General features: G+C 37.1%; 1 pseudogene; it reads left to right on the forward strand.

Moving 5' to 3' along the window:
* The first annotated feature begins 11,314 nt into the window (after positions 1–11,314).
* On the forward strand, positions 11,315–17,674 carry LOC129048286 (protein DBF4 homolog A-like; annotated as a pseudogene).
* Positions 17,675–17,724: the final 50 nt, after the last annotated feature.

The raw sequence follows: 17,724 nt of genomic DNA on the forward strand, positions 1-17,724 counted from the left end.
AGTTAGATTTTATAAAGGTATAAGGTGGAATTATACAGAGCTGAAGAACTTTGTTATTCAGTTTTCCATAAGAATATAAAGCCCAAGAATAGAAAATAACCAAGCACTTCTTTTATCGTGAAGTCTGTCTAACCTATCTAACCAACTATAGCTTGGGTTTTTTTGTTTTTTTGTTTTTTGGGGGTTTTTTTTTGTTTTTTGGGGGGACAGAGTTTTGTTTGTGTTGCACAGGATAAAGTGCAATGGCACGATTTCAGCTCACTGCAACCTCTGCCTCCCGGGTTCAAGCAATTCTCCTGCCTCAGCCTCCTGAGTAGCTGGGATTACAGGCATTCACCACCAAGCCTGGCTAATTTTTGTATTTTTAGTAAAGACAGGGTTTCACCATGTTGGTCAGGCTGGTCTCAAACTCCTGACCTCACGTGATCCACCCACCTTGGCCTCCCAAAGTGCTGAGATTACAGGCATGAGCCACCACGCCTGGCCCAAATATAGCTTGTTTTTATGACTTGATCTTTCCCAATTATTTGATTTGTCTGGAAATGTATATAGATACAATACTTAAGGGAAAAACTATATTCTCCTCTTAGCCATTTATTTCTCCAGTGTTTCAGGCAAAGACCTGAATGCCCAGTTTCTTCATATATAATTTGGGAAGGGTAAACTTGATGCTTTAATGAATAATTTCTGAGGACTGATTAGAGAATCTAACATTTCTTTTTAGAAGTAGGTAGAATGGAATTAAGGGTTTAAAACTGCATTGCTTCCCTAATAATGAATAGCGAATGCATTCAAATAGTTAGGTATAGTGACAGTAATATCACCGAAAATAACAATGAGCAAGTTTAATCCCATGGCCTATCCCCATGACCAGTGTCTTAGTTTGTTTGTATTGCTATAAAAGAATACCTGAGGCTGGGTAATTTATAAAGAAAAAGAGTTTATTTGGCTCATTATTCTTCAGGCTGTACAAGAAGCATGGCATTTGCATCTGCTCAGCTTCTAGTGAGATTGTCAGGCCACTTCTGCTCATTACAGAGGGTGAAAGGGAGTCAGCATGTGCAGAAATCACACAGCAAGAGGGGCAGCAAGAGAAGGGAGGTGCCAGGCTCTTTTAATAACCAGCTCTCCTGGGATCTAATAGAGTTAAGAATTCATTCACACCCCCATCCCAGGGAAGGCATTCATCTACTCAAGATGGATCTGCACCCAAGACCCAAACACCTCCCATTAAGCCCCACCTCCAACATCAGGGATCACATTTCAACATGAGATTCAGAGCAGTCAAACAAACTGTACAGGGTATGTAGTTAAGTTAAAAATAAAAGAAGAAAAAGGAAAGACCAAAAATAAAAGTTTATGTCCAGCTCTCAGCTCTGGGTCCTTATGTGGGTCAGCTTTATTCTCGTGGCTGGATCCCATTCAGGGGGCAGTTTAAGACCTGTAGAACAAGCAACTCCAGCAGGAGATACAGATGAGGAGAGAGAGTTCCTTTCACAGAATTTCCAGCAAACTTTTTTTTTTTTTTTTTTTTTACCATTTAGCCTGAATTGAGTCTCTTCCTCTGTCACTGTGGCTAGGAGACAGAACATACCCAGTGGCTTAAGCCAGCCAGCCCCTACCCCTGGAATTGGCTGCAAGGGCAAGTCCATTGAAACTGAAAGGGTAAGAATGGAGTAGGCTTGACCATTTTGTGACCAAACTATGATTTCTGAGCTCAAGACAAAACATTTAAAAAATTATGGCAAATTTGAAAATATATGTATTTTTATGTCTATTCTTCACCCTAACATTTATACATATTTCGTCTCTGAAATTAACTCTCTTACTGGTTGTTTCTCATTTTTCCAATTTCCTGAACTTTATTCTACCTTGGATGAGCTTTCATGAAAGGCAGAGTTCTCTGTAAGATGAACAAAAGGTATTAATGCATTTTCCCAAGCAAGAAATTTACCAAAGACCCTCAGTTAAAATTTCAGCACCAAAAAAAATCTTTTATTGAAAACAAAAATTACTTAAATTACTTAAAATTACAAAAATTACTTAAATTTTTGTTTTGTAGGAGATAACATCCACTCACTCTGATTATGGGCCTGTGTGCATACCTAAGGGAAATTAGGCCCCAGTCAGTGAAAAGAAATGTACTTATCTAGTTTCTCTAGTTGATTTTAATTTTGTTTCTGTGGGAGTTTGTGATTGTAAATTTAAAGGATCTCAATGGTTGATGAACCTTCCTTTTGATTCTTCCAAACCCGGCACTGCTGCCTGGAAAGCATTTGGCCATCCACCCACCATCTGCAACCAGGGCCCCAACAGCTGCATTTTGCAATGTTACACAGCAGTAAAATGCAAAGGTTCATGCAGTATACCATTGGCTAACATATTGGGAGCATGTGGCCCAGTTATGCAGTCCATTTAAAAACCTCAACCATTTACACCCATATTAGACTTAATGTCTACCTTCTTCACCCCACCTCCTCCCTAGCACAGCCCTACTATGATTTACAGCTCACCCCAGGAAGCCTGGCCATTATTTACTTCTTTGTATCTGCAACTGCATTCTTCCAGCAGCCTTCTTCACTAGGATGTCATTGTTGTGCTGTAGGGGCATGCTAATACTAAGGATGGGGATACCTTTGAGACGTCTCACTTACTTACAGCTAGTTAAATTAGGCTTAAGTAGGGGTCTTTCTTGAATCTCTAAGACTTCTTCACTAAGGTGACTCCTATTTCTCTGGGGTTTGTTCTCATCAACGAAAGAATACTCGTCAAAAGCTGAGTTGAACAAGTAGCAATGCAAGAGGCAGGATGGAACCACCTAGTATCTAGTTTGATCTCATTTTAGTCATCTAACCCAGTTAACATATGAACAAAAACTTGATCGTTTCCATATTGCAGCTTTTAGATAGCAGCAAAGGCAGATAGTGAGAGAAGCCTGAAAGCTATGAAGCCAGTATAAATTTAATGGGTCAAAACAAATTTCTTAACACTTGCTGTTCTTTAAAGACTTAGCAAGCAATCCCTCTTCTTCCCAGGGGACTTTAAGGCAGCCATTCCTGGATTATTTGGATATTTCATGGTCTTTTACCCACTATTCAACAAGTATAATAAAGCACAGCATCCATTTATTCTAATAGTAATAAAAAGCATGGATCAGTGCTTTGTGAGACTTGAATTCCAAATAGAAGTGTTTTGTAGAAATTTAATACTCATAAAGCTGATTTCAACATATTGATTTTATATGAACTTCAGAGGGCATAAAAAACACAAAGTGGAATTTTAAAGAAGAGACCCACAAGGTGGTATGAATCATATCCAAAAGATTTAGAGGAGATGGCTGTTTTTGTTTTGTGTTGTTTTGTTTTTTTCAGCATTCTCAGAAGAAGGCAAGTTCCTCTGAAGCAATGACTGTTGTTACCCCATTCTAGGACATTGCACCCACATAATATTTAAGTGCAACTAGACTTGCAAGGATCTTGGAAAGAAGGAGTATTTTACTAGTCACAGGAATAAGTTTCTTTTCTTTTGGGCTAGATTTTTTTTTCTTATCCTAATAACAGCAGCAGCAATAATGATGTCAATAATAGCTAAGGCACATTGAGCATTGAGCTTCACGCTGGACACCATGACAGCATGTGCACATTCTTTATTTACATGGACAATCTGAAATCTCTATGACACATTTACTCCCATTATCTCCATTTTACACAGAAGTTATTTAAGGCAATAAAAGGTTAAATAATTTCCTCAAGTTCATGCAGCTAATAAGCAGCAGACCTGGGATTTGAACCCAAGCCTCACCTGCATCTGAATCCAGAGTTCATTTTCTTCCACTGGAAATTAACATCTTACACTATTTTTTCATCTTTCCCTGATAAAAATGTTAGCATCAGGGCTATCTCCTGATATGTGAAGACTCATTGGGAAGCAACAATTTTTATTGGCAGGCACCTTTATTTGCTTTCCCAATGTGTCTTATTTGGAACATTCTCCAGAATATCAGGGAAAAGTATGTGTTTATTCACTTTTGGTCACAATGGGTGTATTAAAATGGCAAGAGTGTTTGAAAACATTTCTTGGAAATTGTTTAAATCTATAAGGACTATTTAAAATAATTTCCAAATAAGAACCAAAAAATTAGATAATAATTTAACTGTGTTGGTCTTTCCGCTCATAATTAGATGACAGGTTTAGTTGTTTCTTGACACTGTTCCTAGTTCTTGGTAGTAAAATTTTGTTCTCCTAATAAAATGAAGGAAGGACAAACTCCTCATTGAATGCTCTAGTAGCTTTTCCTGTTCCTGTAGATGGAGTCTAAATCTTTATTTCAAAGTGGAAGATTATAAAATGGCAAGGAGGGTATAGTGGGCATAGGCAGTGTCCACTTTGAGGTAAGCTAGAATTCAACCTTAGTTTAAGTCCCTCCCTTAATTGTAGAAGGGACAACTTTGAGTGACCCTTTTTAGGCATGCAGATGTGTATTTTGCCTAGAAACATAAAGCGGGGGTATCTTTGGTAGAACTGTGCTCTCACTGAGCCTTTTTTTCAAAATACACATTTAGTGTAGTGTTTCGTACAAGGAAATCAAGACTGAGTGATTCCAATTTTGGAGAATGTATTGCTAAACATTACAGAGGCCCTACCCTACAGATGGTGATGAATGTGCTTTCTGAAATGGTATGGAAGTTGGTATTCTAATGCATCCCAGGGAAACAGGAGTCTAAACTTCAAAAAATAGTGGTGACATGATCACAAGGTCTCCTATTTGTAGGGAAGAAGTGAGGCTTGGCTCCTAATCCAGGGCTAAGGATAGAGGTAGTTAATACAGGACTCTAGTGAATTTCACATTCAATTTCACATTTTCTTGTTGCAACTGGCTTATTTTATGCTCAAGTCTTGAGATTTAAAAATGTTAACTTTGCTTTGGATTAATAAAGGAAAGCTGTGTCCAAGCTTGGGGAAGGTAGAAAGAGTCCTAGAAAAGTCGTAAGTCAGAGCTGCCTGAGGCAGTTGTCTGGGACCAGTGATGGCGAGCAACAGCAAATTGAAAAGGGAATAGACCTGTCTATCCCTAGGAATTGCCTAGATATGTGTACTTTTCCTGTCTATCACAGTAATCCCACTTCTTAGTGGGGGAATGTCTGAGGGTTCAGATAAAACACTTGACAAGGCTGAAGTCTGTATGCTGTCCATACTGTTTGCATCCCTGTGGAAAGGGAACCTATTATTATCTGCTGTGGACTCTCTTGCTTGTGACAACACAGTCACAAGAACTGGCTGGAGGATAGGTCATGCAAGGGGAAGGGAGAGTATGGTATTCTCTTTTCCATCTGAGTGACTCTCCTTTTACTGGTCTTAAAGTTGAAGAACAATTCATCAGTGAGTAATAATAACATCCTGCACTTACATAAATTGTTAAACTGTCATTTTTTAAAAAACTATCATCTGTTAGGACTTACTGTTTGTTGTTAAGGCACTAAGTGCTTCACAAAAATTATTTAAACTCCATAGCAACTTCATGAGGTAGACCCTATCATTATCTCTATTTTACAGATGGGAAACTGAGACTCAGAGATATAAACTAATTGAAACCAGCCTAATTATTCCATATAACTGATGTTTATGGTTTCTTTTGAATAAACATAGAAATTCATCCTCCCAATCTTAAAGCTTGAGAAATTTACCATTGTCTTATCTGAATCCCTTTCTCTGGAAACAAAACATCAGGCCTCCCAGATAGTATCAAGGAACTGAAACTTACCAGATCACTGCATCTGGACAATGAGGAGTCAGGCCCTTCACCCATGATGACTGCCTAACCAACCAACTGCTTCTTGTTGACCAACTCATCTTCCTCACCCCTCCCTAGTTCCCATTTTCCTACATGTACTTAGATTTCTGTTATATAAACCCCTAATTAGAGTCAGTAAGGGAGACAGATTTGAGACTGATCTCCCATCTCCTTGTCTGCAGCACCCAAATAAAGCCATCAGCCCTGGAAATACACATTGTTTCAGTGATTGGCATTCTGTGCTGGGAACAGCAAGACCTAGACCAACCCCTGGTGTTTCGGTAACATAGTGTAGCCAAGGTCACACAACAGGTAACAGAGCCCATTTGACTCAAGAGCGTGAGCTCATCCTCACTATACTATCCTGCCTCTTGCTTCACAAAGCACTTCCCAATCTAGAAAATGTGTTTGATTCTCATTAGTGGCCTGTAATGGAAGTAGGAAATGTGTGATTATTCTCCATTTTTCATAAAAGGACACTGATGTTCAGAAAAGCTATATTACCTATCCTAACTTGCCTAATGAATTGTTAGCAGGGAAAGGACTAGAACTCTATTCTCTTGACTCCTGGTGCTATGTTTTCCCACTCCCTTACAAATAAGTGCAGTGACACTAATTAGGTACTTACATGAAAGTGACTTTGCTGGTTCATATTAAAGAGAACTGAACAAAACATGGTCCTGACCTGCAAGAAACTTACAATCTCAGGACAGATATGTAACCATTTCTAATTTTGTTCAACAAATGTTTACTGACCATTGAATATATGCCAGACACCAGACCAGGTGCTGAGAAGGAGAGATAATAAGAAGCAGATGCTTCACTCTCCGAGCTCATAGTGTAGGGAAGGAGGTGGGTGTAAGAATAATGTTGATACTGTGGAACAGGGATTATGGGGAGGGAGAAGTTCTTTACTCTGCCTTGGTGGAGTAGGGCGATCATGTATTCAGAGAATCTTCACAGAGGGGTGACACACAAGGAGCACTTAGGTAGGTAAATAGGAATTTTACACTCAAGGAAGGCAGCAAAGGTATCCTAGAAATCAAGCTGCATCTATGAAGGCCCAGGAGAAGATAAAAACAAGTGCAGACCATCTGGAGAATGGATCAATACTAGTAAAGCGTGACCTGCTAAGGACCAAGAGGGGAAAGGGAAGAATGGGAAAGGCAGGCAGAAGCCAGGATGTTAAGAGTCTTCATTAATCTGTTACAGAGGTCGGTAAGGGATATCTGGTTGCCAACGGGAAAAAATGCAAGTGCCAGAAAGGATGAGGTGTTTGAAATATGTAGGAAAGACTCCTTCATAATCTTAAGAGCAATTTTTCATTCCCAAAATACAAAGCTGCTAGTTTATATTTTTTAAAACTCTCAGCAAACAAAGTCTTTCATTCTAACCAGAATCAACTGACCAATGGGTCTGGGTCATGGGATTATCATAATCCACATCCGTGAATATTTTCCGGGTTTGTATTGTGATGTCTACATTTGAACTAATTTGCTGTGCACCATCTGTTTAAAAACGATCTTCACAGGTGGCTGGCTGCCTGTCAGATGCCTCACACTTTGTCACGCACACTGCAAGATTTAAAAAGAAAAAGCTTTTAAGAGTGTATTTTTTGAGTGTGTTTGTATAAGGGAGTGAAAATAATTATCGCCAAAGAACACGGTGAAATACTTTTATTAAATATGTGTAGAATGGTATGGAGGCGTAGCGGCGGTGAGTTTGTGGGTGAGAGAGACATGCAGGGATGGTTACAATTAAGAAAGGAAAGATGAACTAGCATTCTCTATTCTGATTGCTACAAATGCCTTACCTGCCCTCATTTTCCGCCTCAGAAAAGTAATTAGAAGCCTGGCTAATAATAGTTACTGGATTGTATTTGGCTGTTTTGTATGATATGAAGGAATGGAGAGAAAGAGTATGTGTGCACACATGCATTCCAGCATATGAATGTGTGTGTTTGTGTGCATGCAGGTACACATGCACATTTGTATGTATGTGTATATGTGAAGGCAGTAAAAAGCTCTGGCCTGCAAATTCTACCAGCCAAATGATGTTTGTAGAATTTTTTCCCACCGCACCAACTAATTATCCAAACACTAATGAGAATGTTGAACACAGCAAAATGCTTTATTTCCAGAGAAAAAGAAAGGGTATAACAACCTAACACTTACTATACATAATGATTGGAGAGGAGAAAAAGAAAACCTGCCAGTGAAGAAATCTTCTTTTGCACAGTAAAGTAGAGAAATTCAACTTGATTATTTCCAGAATATGAACTAACCTGGGAGATGAGATCCTATTTCCTAACTTAGGGTTTTCCATGGTCCGTCTCCCACCGCGGCCTCATGGACAATAACTGATTTTTGTTTTCTTCAGGGAAGAACAAGTAGGTGGCTGATTTAGAGACTGTTGGGTTGGTTCAATTTTCAGAGCAAGTGATTTATTGTAGATCTTTCAGAATTGCTCTTTTAATATGTTTTGTTTTGTTTTTAAGGAATGACAATGATAACTGGGATTTCTTGTCCTCTGACCAAGTAGATAAAAATTCTCAAAGGATAAGTAACAATAGCTTTCCTTGTCTCATTTGTGCCTAGGAAAAAAAAGTTTTCTATCCTGCTAAAATCTAACAAGGACACAGAGCTGCAGTGTTGTTTTGTTCCTTTGAAGGTCAGTCTGCAACAAGGTTGGCACCCAGGAAGCAATTCAGTTCTGTTTAGGGATTGTATCTGGTAATTACACTCTCCTTAAATCTATGTGTGAGTTGTAAATCAAGAAGAAAGCCTTCCAGCAGCCGCCCCATGATCTTTTTTAAAAGGGCAATTCCAAAAAAGTTCAAGAACCTTCAAGGTGCAGGTAATTCTTTGATATTTAGGAGGATTGTGATTAAAAGTCATTAGATTTAATTATGTGGAAATTAGGATTCATCCTTTAAAAAAAACAAAACTAAGTAAAATCATTCATACTGTGCACTTTGTACTGGATGGACTTGTGAATATGCATAAAGCAGGGTGGTTGTGCTTAATTTTTTAAGGCTATTGTTTCACTATTTCTAGGAGAGAAAATGAAATCAAGTCGTTTTTTAGGAATAAATAAATGCATTTTTAACCTTATGGATTGAAAATTAAATATGTAAATTTTATTTCAACATCCCTAAGACTCTTGGCAAATGCTGAAGCATACTGGGGAGAGATATATTAAAATTCCACAGAAAAGGACAGAATCAAATGTACATCCTCAATGAACTTTGCTCTTTTAGGGCATATTCTTCCTTGGTAGTGTATTATTGATCTGGAGAAACTCCTAACATGGTACCCATAACCAAGGATAACAAATACCTCATGCATAACATCTCTTCATTCTCCTTCACCTTGCAGATGTTGTTAATCAGTCACAGGACTCATTTGTGGGGAGTCTGGAACATTACTTCAGGATTCTTTTCAACACAATATTGCACGCATCTCTATAAAGCCACTGGGGCTAGAACTTGAAATTTTAAAAATCTGCTTTTCTGTGTTAGACCCTTCATGAACTTGGCCCAATTCCACAGCTCCCTGACATGCTATTGCAAGTAAATGTATACACCATAGTTATGGGACTAAAGGAAGGGCTTGGAGTATTCATTGTAGTGGTAAAAAAAGACCTTTAAATTGGCTGTGGCTGGTTTTCCATAGGTGGTGAGCACACCTCTGTTCTTTAATTCCATTCTACCCAGGACAAGCCCCTCATTTAATTAGTTACTTCTGTATCCTTCCCTTGGTTGCTTTTCTTCCCACATTCCCTTCCTTTCATTATTTACAGGAAGACCTAGAATTTCAAGGTCTGCCATTCCTTAGAAGTATATGAGTGCCCCTAGAGGAAAACTAAACAAATTAGAGAAATCAGCAAAACACACTACTATTCTGGAGTCTGTATTTTATGATAATCTACTGGATCAAATTTAAAATGATGGCATTTTCCATTTACTTAGCATGAAAGCTTAACTGGAGCCACTTTTGTACAGACATTGAACTTTGATAATCTTGTAATATGATTTAGGGAATAGTTATGTTAAGATGGCAAACCTATTCTAATTGAGTAGAACGTGTCTGAAAAATCAAGTTTCTAAGATGGGGCATCTCGTGGCAATGGAAAACACATTAGCATTTCCCTGGTGTCATTTATGTATTTTATTAATTATCCAGTAAAACCATAAAAATGTCTTCATCATGAAAACCATTAGTGCCATTTTGCTACCTCAAGTTTGTATAAAAAGAAAAGAGGGTTGATCCTTCCATAAAGGACTCAAAACTTCTATGTATTTCCTGATTGTACTGCATGATACAGTGAGAAAACAAATATAATACTAGCAAAAGTTTAGTCTCTAAAGAATTTCTAGCATATAACTAATCTGGAAGAAGTTGAGTTTGTTTTATTGTTTCTATTATTAATTTATGATAAAGTAAAGCACATTTGTTAGACAGCTTACTTTTTCATCTGAAACCTCTCATTTACTTCATTCACCCTTTAATATGCTAGTACCGATTGTGTCCATAATAGCACAAAAGAGCTCATGCATCTGTCATGAAAAATTATATTTTAAAAGTATTTAAATGATTTTCATTCTTATAATAGTTATTACATTATTTAAAAGTAAAGAAAATAGTTTGAGCACTTAAAAATAACTCCATCAAGGCCAAAGCGCAACTTGCAGCAGTCATTGTTGAGTAGAGATGAGCAAATGCTACTGAGGCAAAAACCTCTTTGCCTTCAGACTATGAGCCAGAGCTGGTGAATGATAATAAGGGATTAGTGCTCCCCAAAATAAGAAGTAATGCTTCTTAGAGTTGCTGAATTCTTCTTAGTAATGCTGAAGTGCTTACTTAGGATTTTTCCCTGAAACAGAGCTTGAGATAAGGTTAAACCCCTCTGTTGTATCTGGGTGTAGATTTTTAAAGATACAGTAAAACAATTAGATAATGTTTGCTAAGAGTTAAACTGTTGATATGATTAGGTAGTTGGCAACTAATTTTGTTTGTCCCCGTGGTTCCAGTAACCAAGAAATATCTGAGTATGAGGAGGGAAGGTATTAAGAAAAAAGGGATATTGTCCTTTTTTTCAAAGAGTTTGGAGTCTTATATGAATTTATGAATATATCAAGACAAATCTCTGAATGTTCACTCACAGATACTTCTGGAGACATGGAAAATGACAAGGATATAGATAATGCTCACTTGCCAAGAAGAGATGTTTATACATTTCAAAAGTTGCCAATGGGGGATATTATTTAAATAAAGTTTGATGTGCAATATTTTCGTTTTAACCCTAGAGTAAGATTGGGAGATATATTTAATTTTAGTACTGCAAATATTGCTTTATGCTAAGGCAGAAAATCTAAACCATTGAATTTCTTTCTTATATAAAATAGCAAGGTTTTTGGTTTATAGTCTATGTTAAGAATTTGACGGCGCGCGTATAGGCGCCGCGGCCGCGTGACGCATTTTCAAATCTTCAACCGCCGCAGCCCACTCGTTTGTGCTTTGCGCCTTCCTCCTCCGCGCCTTGGAGCCGGAGCCGGATCCGGCCCCGGAAACCCGACCCGCAGACGCGGTACCTCTACTGCGTAAAGGCCGTAGCACGCGGAAGGAGCGAGGCGGCCGTCCTATCAACAGCCTTGGGGAATCCTTGCTTTCGCTGCTGCCCGGCGCGACACTTTCTCCGGACCCAGCATGTAGGTGCCGGGCGACTGCCATGAACTCCGGAGCCATGAGGATCCACAGTAAAGGACATTTCCAGGGTGAAATCCAAGTCAAAAATGAAAAAACAGACCATCTTTGAAATCTCTGAAAACTGATAACAGGCCAGAAAAATCCAAATGTAAGCCACTTTGGGGAAAAGTATTTTACCTTGACTTACCTTCTGTCACCATATCTGAAAAACTGCAAAAGGACATTAAGGATCTGGGAGGGTGAGTTGAAGAATTTCTCAGCAAAGGTATTAGTTATCTTATTTCAAATAAAAGGGAAGCTAAATTTGCACAAACCTTGGGTCGAATTTCTCCTGTACCAAGTCCAGAATCTGCAAATACTGCAGAAACCACTTCACCTCATCCCAGCCATGATGGAAGTTCATTTAAGTCACCAGACACAGTGTGTTTAAGCAGAGGAAAATTATTAGTTGAAAAAGCTATCAAGGATCATGATTTTATTCCTTTAAATCGTATATTATCAAATGCCTTGTCATGGGGAGTAAAAATTCTTCATATTGATGACATTAGATACTACGTTGAACAAAAGAAAAAGGAGTTGTATTTACTCAAGAAATCAAGGACTTCAGTAAGAGATGGGGGCAAAAGAGTTGGTAGTGGTGCACAAAAAACAAGAACAGGAAGACTCAAAAAGCCTTTTGTAAAGGTGGAAGATATGAGCCAACTTTACAGGCCATTTTATCTTCAGCTGACCAATATGCCTTTTATAAATTATTCTGTTCAGAAGCCCTGCAGTCCATTTGATGTAGACAAGCCATCTAATATGCAAAAGCAAACTCAGGTTAAACTAAGAATCCAAACAGATGGCGATAAGTATGGTGGAACCTCAATTCAACTCTAGTTGAAAGAGAAAAAGAAAAAAGGATATTGTGAATGTCGCTTGCAGAAATATGAAGATCTAGAAACTAATAAAATACAGTGTTGGATCCCTTTCTCCTGTTTCTGCAAGTGTCCTGAAAAAGACTGAACAAAAGGAAAAAGTGGAATTGTAACATATTTCTCAGAAAGATTGCCGGGAAGATGATATAACGGTGATGGAGCAGAATTTCCTGTATAAAGAGACCCAGGAAACTGAAAAAAAGCTTCTGTTTATTTCAGAGCCCATCCCCCACCCTTCAAATGAATTGAGAGGGCTTAATGAGAAAATGAGTAATAAATGTTCCATGTTAAGTACAGCTGAAAATGACACAAGACAGAATTTTACACAGCTACCTCTACATAAAAACAAACAGGAATGCATTCTTGACATTTCCGAACAGACATTAAGTGAAAATGACTTAGAAGAACTAAGGGTAGATCACTATAAATGTAACATACAGGCATCTGTACATGTTTCTGATTTCAGTACGGATAATAGTGCATCTCAACCAAAACAAAAGTCAGATCCTGTGCTTTTTCCAGCAAAGGATCTCAAGGAAAAGGACCTTTATTCAATATTTACTCATGATTCTGATCTGATAACAATAAACAGTTCACAAGAGCACCTAACTGTTCAGGCAAAGGCTCCATCCCATACTCCTCCTGTGGAACCCAATGAATGTGACATCAAGAATATGGATAGTTTACCTTCTGGTAAAATACATCGAAAAGTGAAAATATTATTGGGACAAAATAGAAAAGAAAATCTGGAACCAAATGCTGAATTTGATAAAAGAACTGAATTTATTACACAAGAAGAAAACAGAATTTGTAGTTCACCGGTACAGTCTTTACTAGACTTGTTTCAGACTAGTGAAGAGAAATCAGAATTTTTGGGTTTCACAAGCTACACGGAAAAGAGTGGTATATGCAATGTTTTAGATATTTGGGAAGAGGAAAATTCAGATAATCTGTTAACAGCGTTTTTCTCGTCCCCTTCAACTTCTACATTTCCTGGCTTTTAGAATTTAAAAAATGCATACTTTTCAGAAGTGATAAGGATCATATTCTTGAAATTTTTATAAATATGTATGGAAATTCTTAGGATTTTTTTACCAGCTTTGTTTACAGACCCAAATGTAAATATTAAAAATAAACGTTTGCAATTTTGTACAGAATTGAATGCCTGTTATAGAAAAATTACAGAATAAACTTGTGACTGGTCTTATTTTACATTAAAAAAAAGAATTTGACACAAATAAATGGAAAGATGTCTTGTGTTCATGAATTGGAAGGCAATATATTTAAGATGTCAATGCTACCCAAAAGAATCTATAAATTTAATGCAAGCCCTATCAAGATCCCAGTAGTGGCTTTTGGTAGAAATAGAAAAATTTATCCTAAAATTCATATGGAACCTCAAGGGACCTCAAATAGCCAAACAATCTTGAAAAAGCATAACAAAATTGAATGCCATAATTCCTGATTTCAAAACTTATTACAAAGCTTCAGTAGTCAAAACAATGTGGTACTGGTATAAAGACAGACATATAGACCAATGAAAATAGAATCAAGAACCCAGAAATAAATCCTCACATGTACAGTCAAATGATTTTTGACAAGAGTACCAAGACCATTCAATGGATATTCTCTTCAACAAATGATACTGGGAAAAGCGAATATCCATATGCAAAAGAATGAAGTTGAACCCTTACCTTAAGCTATGTATACAGAAAACCCAAAATGGATTACAAACCTAAGAGTAAAACTATAAAACTCTTAGAAGAAAACATATGGGATTGGATTTGGCGATAATTTCTTAAATATGACACTAAAAGCATAGACCACAAAAGTAAAAATAGATAAGTCAGACTATGCCAAAATTTAATGTTGATGTGCATCAAAGGATAAAATCAACAGAGAAAAGGCAGCCTACAGAATGGGAGAAAATACTTTCAGATCATATACCTGACAAGTGGTTCATATTCACATCCATAAAGAACTCCTACAACTCAACAACAAAAATAAAAACAGCCTAATTAGAAAATGGGCAAATCACTTGAATAGACATTTCTTCAAAGAAGATATACAAACGACCAAAAAGCACATGAAGGGATGCTTGGCACCACCAATCATTAGGGAAATCACAAAATAAAAAAATTACAATGAAATATCACCTCACATTCTCCATAGTGGCTAATATTTAAAAAGAAAAGAATGAGTTTTGACAAGGATGTGGAGAAATTGGAACACTTGTACACTATTGATAGAAATGTAAATATAAAATGGTAGAGCTGCTATGGAAAGCAGTATGGCAACTCCTCAAAAGAATAAAAATAAAGTTACCATATGATCCAGCAGCTCTACTTCTGGACATATATCCAAAAGAATTGAAAGCAGAGTTTCAAAGACATATTTGTACATCTATTATTCACAATAGCCAAAAGGTGAAAGCAACGTAAGTGTCCACCAACAGATGAATGGATAAACAAAATGTGGCATGCACATACAATGGAATATTATTCAGCCTTAAAAAAGGAAGAAAATTTTTACACATGCTACAACATGAATGACACTTGAGGATACTATGCTAAGAGAAATAAGCCAGTCAAAGAAAGACACATACTATATGACTCCACCTATATAAGGTACCTACAGTAGTCAAATTTGTAGAGATAGAAAACAGAATGGTGGTTACCAAGAGCTTGAAGGTGAGGGAAGAATGAGCATTTATTGTTTAATGAGCATAGAGTTTAGTTTTGCAAGATGAAAAGAGTTCTGAAGACTGGTTGTACAATAATGTGAATGTACTTAACACTACTAAACTGTACAGTTAAAAATGATTAAGGTGACAAATTATATGTTACGTGTATTTTACCACAACTTAAAAAAAAAAGAGAATTTGAGAACTTCCTGTATACTAAGAATTAGGCCTTGGGGTTTACAGGTCAAGGATTCCTTTCCCTGTCTCTTATTATATACTCCATTTCAGACTATGGTTCCTAAAGTAATCTTCATATGCAGGGTATTCATCTTGTATACTAGTCTCTTATAGTCAAGAATGTATCCCATAAACTAAAAGAGAAGTTAATTCCTCTATTAATTGAGAACAAACAAAAATGGACAGCTTAACTGAGTCCTGCCAAAATTACTGACTCATGAAATCATGAGATATAATAAATGTCACATGCATAGTTTGTTATGAAGCAGTAGATAACCAGAAAAACTGATTTAAGAATTTAGGTTGTGAAATCCTCCCCCTTTCCCTCCAGTAGAAGTGACTGGAATTAGATGATAGAGGAGCAAACAGAAATGTAACTGTAGATTGATGTCAGAATGAAAATGAATTTGGAAAAAATTAAGCTCTTCTCATTTCAGCATAAATTTAGACACTTATATTCTAGAAAGTGATGATCACATGGAAGAGGACCAGCTAAGCACTGATTGTATACAACAATTCATTTCATATGAGGAAATATTAGCAAGGAAATGGGAATTATTGCTAGCTTTTGCTTGTAATTGCATGCTCTGTGCTCATATTTTGCCTATAATACCTAACACTATCTTATGTACCTCTGCCACCTGCCCATCATTTACTGAATCATCTCATGAAGTTGAATTAAGTAATGGGAGTTAAAGACGAGGCATGTTGGCTCACACCTGTCATCCCAGCATTTTGGGAGGCCAAAGCAGGAGGATCGCTTGAGCTGAGGAGTTCAAGAGCAGCCTGGGCAACATAGGGAGACCCTGTTTCTACAAAAAAAAAAAAAAAAAAAAAAAATTTAAATTAGCTGGGTGTTGTGGTATGTGCCTGTGATTCCAGTTACTAGAGGGGCTGAGGTGGCTGAGGTGGGAGGATCGCTTATGCCCTGGAGGTGAAGGCTGCAGTGAGCCGTGATCATGCCACTCCACTCCAACGTGGGTGACAGAATGAGACCTTGTCTCAAAAAAAGGAAAAAGAGAGGTAGATGTCAGAATGGGGCAGAGAAGAAGAGCCTGGCACATTAGAGTTGCTGATACAGAACTGGGGAGATGCTGCTGTCTGCTCAGAGAGCCAATAAAATCTCACACATTGAACTTTAGTAGTTAGCTATGTTTCATTCTACCACCCAAAGAGTTGCTCATTGTGCAGTCTTGAATGTGATGGACCAGTAGCCAATTTCTAATACTATGCTGAGAAATAAAAAAGAAAATTGGAAAGGAAAATGTACTTCAAATTTCAATGTTTTCTCTGAGTTTGACAAACAGCAGAAAAAATGGTTCAATCAATTCAGAGACCACCCTTCATTTCATATGCTAACCAGGAGGGCTGCGTATCTTTTACCTCTAACCATGACCTACTAGTATTTGTTTTTGACATTTTCAGAGGTCAGACCTGTTACACAACAAGCAATTTCATTCAGCTTGGAAATTGTACTTTGTAATTACACTATCCTTCAATAGTCATCCTGACTAGAATGTAAATAATCCAGGGAATTATATGGCTTAACATACTTATACATTTAAAATAAAGCTGGATGTAAAATTTAAAGCAGGGGATATGAACTGATATCCATGCTAGTCTTCTCCATAATCCCCAAACCCATATCCACACATTTCAATTACTTTGGTATATATAATCTTTTAAACTCACAGTGTTTACTAGCTTGTTTCTTTTCAAAATAGCATTTGTTGAGGGAGAATTCTATTTGGGTGCAGTTCTTCAAGCCCTCACAGGAGATAAGAGAAAAATGTTATTTTATGTACACTGAATAAACATTATTTTGGCTTGACTTTAGGTTGCTGTCCAGCATCTAATATTGTCTACTTAACTTTTTACAGCCTTAGTCTCTTCATTGGTAAAATAAGGATATATATTTAATACCCATGTGTGGCCAGAACTCTACACATATTTTCCATGTAGCCTTGGAGGAGTAATCTTGACCTTTCTATGACTCAGTTTTCTTATCTGTGAAAAGGGGAGATTATATGCTTACATCATAGTGTCTTGTGAGAACTAAATGTACACATCTTAGCAAGTGCTTTGTCAATGTTGGCATTGATGATGATGATTATGTTGATGATGATTATACCTACCCAAAGTAGTTGTTCAAAAAATTATAGCTACTGTTTTTAATATTATTGAATTTAAAGAAGATCGGGTAAGTCCCATGCCATATGTATTTAGAACAAAAAAACTACCAATTCTGATTTAGAATCAGTCTCTCAAAAAATAATCCAGGTTAGTAATTTGTTGAGAACCTAAATCCATTACAAAGATGACCAGAATAAAATGACCAATTTTCAATGGTTTTGTTCAGTAATTCTCAATTCTGACTATTATTAGAAT

This window comes from Pongo abelii, chromosome 8 (genome assembly GCF_028885655.2).
Source record: "Pongo abelii isolate AG06213 chromosome 8, NHGRI_mPonAbe1-v2.0_pri, whole genome shotgun sequence".
In the NCBI taxonomy this organism is placed as follows: Eukaryota; Metazoa; Chordata; class Mammalia; order Primates; family Hominidae; genus Pongo; species Pongo abelii.